We start from the raw sequence: 6,000 nt of genomic DNA, 5'->3' as shown, positions 1-6,000 counted from the left end.
TTCACCAGAAAAACTCCGCCTCTTTTGCCCTGAAGGGGATCCCATACACAGATTATTTTCCCGCTCTATAAGGGTGGCCACATCCACTAACTCCTGAAAAGTGGATATTCGATGGCTGACCACCAAACGGCGTATATCAGGGCGTAGTCCCTCTTGAAAACGCTCAGCTCGCAGCTCCTCTGTGGCAACAAGATGAGGAGCAAACCGCTCCAGTTCTATGAACCTCCGGGCGTATTGTTCCACTGTTGCGCCCCCTTGGACCAGATTAGAGAATTCTCTTGCCTTTTGCTTCCTTACCGATGCGGGAAAGAAGCGGTCATTGAACTCCTTCTTGAAACGCTGCCAGGTCACCGCAGCGAAAGATCCCAGTTCAGCTTCCAACATCACCCTCCTGGTATCCCACCAATCAGAAGCGATACCTTGTAAGAGGTAGCTGGCATAGAGTACCTGTTGTGCTTCAGTGCATCCACACACCTCAAAGGTCTTCTCCAAATCTTTGATCCATTTCCCAGCCTGAAGTGGATCCTCATTCCCATCGAAGTGTGGAGTCCTATGCGCCAAGAAGCGCTCATAGGTGCACCCAGCTTGCACCGTGCTACTGGACCCTCCTTGATACATCCAAGGCCCTCCCTGATATGGCCAGGGACCTCCTGGTTGTGGCCAATACATTCCCTGTGGCGGACAAGGCTCTCCTGACGGTGGATAGGGCCCTCCTGATGGTGGATAAGGCCCTCCTGATGGTGGCCAAGGACCCCCTTGTGGTGGCCAAGGCCCTGCCTGTTGTGGCCTAATATTCTGTTGCATGAACTCCGTCATCTGCCGAATTGCTTCGGCTATGGAGTCATCCCTGGATGTATTGTCTTGCGGTTCCTGAGTATTTTTCCTTGGTCTACCTGGTCTCCCCATAATTCTGTCACAACACCACTCTTGACCCTCCTTTAAGAAAACAAACAAAAACCATCATAAAACCAACAAAACAAAACAGCACCACGCAACAAGAAACAAAAGAAACCCGCGTGCCAAAACATAACTAAATAAAACAAGCAAACAAACATAAACAAATAAAACAAATAAAACAACTATACTTAACATAATTTTAAAACACAACTTTAAAAACATTCTGGTACTACCTACGGGACTTGTGGTTTTACCCAGAGCCAAACCGCTCTGATACCACCTGTGACGCCCCCAAAATCCCCACGCCCGAACACGGGGAATTCGAGACGTCCGGATGGTGACAACCCGGATCACCATCCTATCGTCGGGTGCCAAGTGTGTGCAAGGCAGCAAAAGTGTACAGAGATACACGCAGCGGATAAGAAAGTCATAACTAAGTACCAGAATTTTTCTTAACATAATACAAGCTGTTTAAAACGTACATAGATAAAATATTTCATATACCACAAATACAGTTTTAAACAAATAAAAAGATAACATCAGCAACCCGGTGGAGCCGCATCCTCGGGCTCAGCCTCTTCCTCCTCAACCTCATCTCCTGCACCAAAAGCTACGGAACCACGAATGGTACCGCAGGTAAGTAAAACCCAAACACTACCAGATAAAAACACATATAACTCAAACAAGATGCATGAAACATGCCCAATGCACAAACCCGTAAAACACAAGTTTTCCACGCACGCCAAAAGACACATTTGACATCTCAAACCATTATCCAATTTTAACCGTATGCACCATGACCTCCCCTAGGGGTCATCCGCACACCCTGGCTCCAGTGTCACACCGCAGAGTACCGCCACGCATGTGACACCCAACGAGCGATGCCCAGTTCCGCGCCCCGCGCGTGCGTAGCCAAGCATCCTCTAGCCCTCGCCAGCGAAGGGCCACGGAGTCGGTGAGTAGGCCGATGCCCGGTTCCGCGCCCGGCGCGTTCGTAGCCAAGCACCCCCTAGTCCCGCTCCCATTATCGCTTTCGATAACTCAGGGGACATCACTCAGTTTATTCCGCTCCCGAGTGACCAGAGGAGCTCCACCGAGATAATAACCCATCCCGGCTTGGGCTCGTGATACCCACGCACCCGCAACACACTCACGCCAAAACACAGGCTTTTCTCATAAACCCACAACACACGTGCATGCACCATGAAATGCCAAATCAATGCATATTAAAATAATCCAACAATATAAATCAATAAAACAAGTAACTCCGTCCTCCATCCATCCGACCCCCGAAACTCCTCGGACTCAGTCCGGAATCAACAACCAACAACAGATAATAAATAAATTGAATGAGCAATATATATTTAAATCTGAAAATAGGGTTTGGAAAATACTTACAGCGCTATACGGCAATTTTAGAAAACACGAGGCGTTGCAAACGGCGGAAAAACGGCAACGTCACAGTGAAATTTCACTGTGGCCGTGGGTCCGAAAAACCCACTTTTGAACGGGGACAAACTAGGACACGGGATTGATAGGGAATGGTCTAGAGGTGGTTGTGAAGCTATTGGAAGTGACGGACGGCCGTGGGTGGCGGCGGAATGGCCGGAAATGGCCGGATTACCCAAAACGGAAACTAAGCTCGTAGGAGCTGTTCCGGTGGTCGTTGGAGGCCGGAAATAGGTGGGTTAGGACGGCAAGGAGTCGGTGATGAAGTGGTGAAGAAATGGTGGCCGGAGGTGGAGCGACGGCGGCGGATCGGAGCAAAATCCGTGCGCCCTTTGGAAGCTTTTTCCGGCCAAATGGCCGGCCGGTTGGGGGTGGGTTTTGGAGGGAAGGTAGACCGGAAGGAGAGGAAGAAAATGGGACCGGTGGGAGGCCGAACGGTGGCCGGACGGCGGCGGTAGGGCTTAGGGAAGGTGACGCCGGCGTAGGGAGAGAGAGAGAAGAGAGAGAGAGCACGGGGGGGGGGTGTCCGGGTCGAGCGGGAGAGAGGAGAGAGAAAAGAAAGAGAAAAAAGAAAAAGAAGAAAAAAGAAAAGAAGGGAAAAGAAAAAAGGAAAAAGAGAAAAAGAAAAAAGATGTGAAAAGAAATGAGGTCCAGTCCTCACTCCGGGAAAAAGAAACAAACCGCCAAAAAGATTAAAACCACAAAAACAACTAAAAGAAATAAAACACAACCTCAAATAAATTAAAATAAATTAAAAACCGACTTTAAAAACGCAATTAAAATAAAATAAAATATCTGATATATTAATTAAAATAAAAACAATTATTTCAGCGAAAATACACTTAAAAGCGGGTCATCACATTTGATCAGTCATGTCTATAAAACTGTAAATACACTACAGCTTGTTGCTGTGTTTGATTGTTTATCAGTAATTTCAAATTCAGTTATTTTTTTGTTGTGTTTGATTGTTTATCAGTAATTTCAAATTTGGTTATTTCTTTCTGTGTTTGCTTGTTTATTCTACTGTGTTTGTTACTCAATAACAGATGGAAGAAGATTCTGTGAGTTGTAATGTCGGTACAACTCAAGGGGTTGGTAGTGACTCCTTTTCTCTTTCAGTTGATGTGGATGAGCATGGGAATCTTCCAACTCCTTCATCCACATATACACAACAGCCTACCCATTCAGGCCATTCCATCCCACCTTTACCCAAAAAATCCAAGAAAACACCTAGTAACCAATCGGTGGTTTGGGAACATTTTGAGAAAGTGCTACCTATTGACTCCAATAACCCAAAAGCTAAGTGCAATCATTGTGGTAAGCTGTATAGTTGCCACTATAGGAATGACACTTCTTCAATGAATCACCACCTTTATAATGTATGTGAAAATTCCCCTCTTAGGATTAAAGGATCTGGAAAAAGTAAATCCTCTAGTGGTAAAAGGGATGCGGAGGGAAGAGTATTGAGCCCACAAGTAAAGTATGACGCTGAAAAACTTAGGTTGTCAACCGCTAAGTTTTTTATTAGGTGTGAATTGCCTTTTAGGCTAGTGGAGCACTTAGGGCTTATTGAGTATGTGGCCGATTTAGAGCCTCGATTTACATTGCCATCCCGACTCACTCTAAAAAGGGATTGTATTAAGCTGTATAACGAAGAAAAGATACAGCTAAAGAAATTATTAGATGGTCAAAGAATTTGTCTAACCACCGATACCTGGACATCGGTGCAAAACATGAACTACATGTGCATTACTGCACATTTTATTGATTGCAATTGGAGATTGCATAAGAAAATAATAAAGTTTTGCCAAATTCCCAATCATAGAGGCGAAACTATTGGGAGGGTGTTAGACTTGGGGTTGCATGATTGGGAAATTAATAAGATTTTGACCATTACAGTTGATAACGCCTCCTCTAATGATGTTGCTGTTGATTACATGAGGAGGAGGATAAAGGATAGTGATTGTACCATATTGGGTGGTGAGTTCCTTCACATGCGGTGTACTGCCCATATATTGAATTTGGTTGTTAATGACGGTTTGAGAGACGTTAATCAGTTAATATCAACTATTAGAGAAGCCGTCAAATATGTGAAGTCTTCACCTTCAAGGTTTTCCAAGTTCAAGGCTTGTGCAATAGAGGAAAATATTAGCGGGAGGATGCTTTGCTTGGATGTTTCCACTAGATGGAACTCCACATACTTGATGTTGAGCACTGCTATAAAACACAAATTGGCCTTTGAACGCTATTATATGTATGTGGATAATGAATTTGTGAACCCCACTAGTGATGATTGGAAAAAAGCACAGATTTTTGTAGAGTTACTGAAAATATTTTATGATGTTACATTGAATATTTTTGGTTCTTTGTATGTGACAGCGAATGTATACTTTCAAGAACTGTGCACAATCGAAGATACATTAATTGATATGTGCATGAGTAATGATAGCATCACTAGGACCATGGGCACGAATATGAAAAATAAGTTTGAAAAGTATTGGGGTAGCACAGATAAGTTTAACCTAATGATATATGTTGCATTTGTGCTTGATCCAAGATACAAAATGTTGTCAATGAGATTTTGGTTGCGACGATGCAAAGGGGATGAGTTGGGGGATAAGATAGAGGCCAAGGTTAAACTCTTGTTAAGCCGCTTGATTGAGCAGTATAACAAATTTCATGTGGCTAGTGGGGGGAGTTTTAATGTGGCTCAAGAGAGGCCAAGCACTACTTCTACTTCTTCTTGTAGTTCGACTAAATTTGATAGCAAGTTAGAGAAATACCTTGAGGAGCAAGGGTTTGTGGAGTTTAGATCAGAACTAGATAGGTATTTGTCAGATGGATGTGCACCAAAATCACTCAGTTTTGATATCTTGGATTGGTGGAGAGTTAATGCCGCCCATTATCCTGTTCTTGCTGAGGTAGCACGTGATGTGTTAGCCACACCCATTTCCACTGTTGCCTCGGAGTCCGCATTCAGCACTGGAGGACGCATCTTGGATCCGTTTAGGAGTTCATTGTCTCCAGAGACTGTCGAAGCTCTCATTTGCACCCAAAATTGGTTAAGGACCAAACCTGTCGACATCCGGGAGTTGGAAGAATACATAGAGTTGATGGACCTTGAAGGTAAGTTTGAAACTTGAAATATTTTTTTAATATCTAACTTAGTTTATTATATATCTAACTCTATTTTTTTAATATTTTTTTAGACGATTATCTAGCTTTATCTTCACAGCAGGCTATTGTGAATCAGCCTTCCCAATCATGTTGACAAAAAACTAGAGTAAGTGAAACTTTTCTTACCAGTTTGGTGCATACTAATGATGCAAAGAAACATTATCAAATATGCTTATTTGTGGTCCTGATGAAACCATGGAGCGATGGATTATATATATGCTTATTTGTCGTCTTGACTCTTGTTATGAGAGCTGGTTTAAGCATCTTATACGTACTTAATTACCCACAAAAATAACCAAGTCGTTGTCGTCATTCAACATGTAGGTCACACCATCGTCATAGCTAGCTATATCAACTACTCAATATATATATAAATATATTACAAATAGATTCTTCATGCCTCCATTAATTTCCCATAAAAAGTTTAGACAAAGGTTCCGCCTATCATTACTTGAATTCATATTGATGAAGTGTAAA

This window comes from Carya illinoinensis, chromosome 9 (assembly GCF_018687715.1).
Source record: "Carya illinoinensis cultivar Pawnee chromosome 9, C.illinoinensisPawnee_v1, whole genome shotgun sequence".
NCBI classification, from domain to species: domain Eukaryota; kingdom Viridiplantae; phylum Streptophyta; class Magnoliopsida; order Fagales; family Juglandaceae; genus Carya; species Carya illinoinensis.
This window is presented reverse-complemented; position numbering follows the sequence as displayed.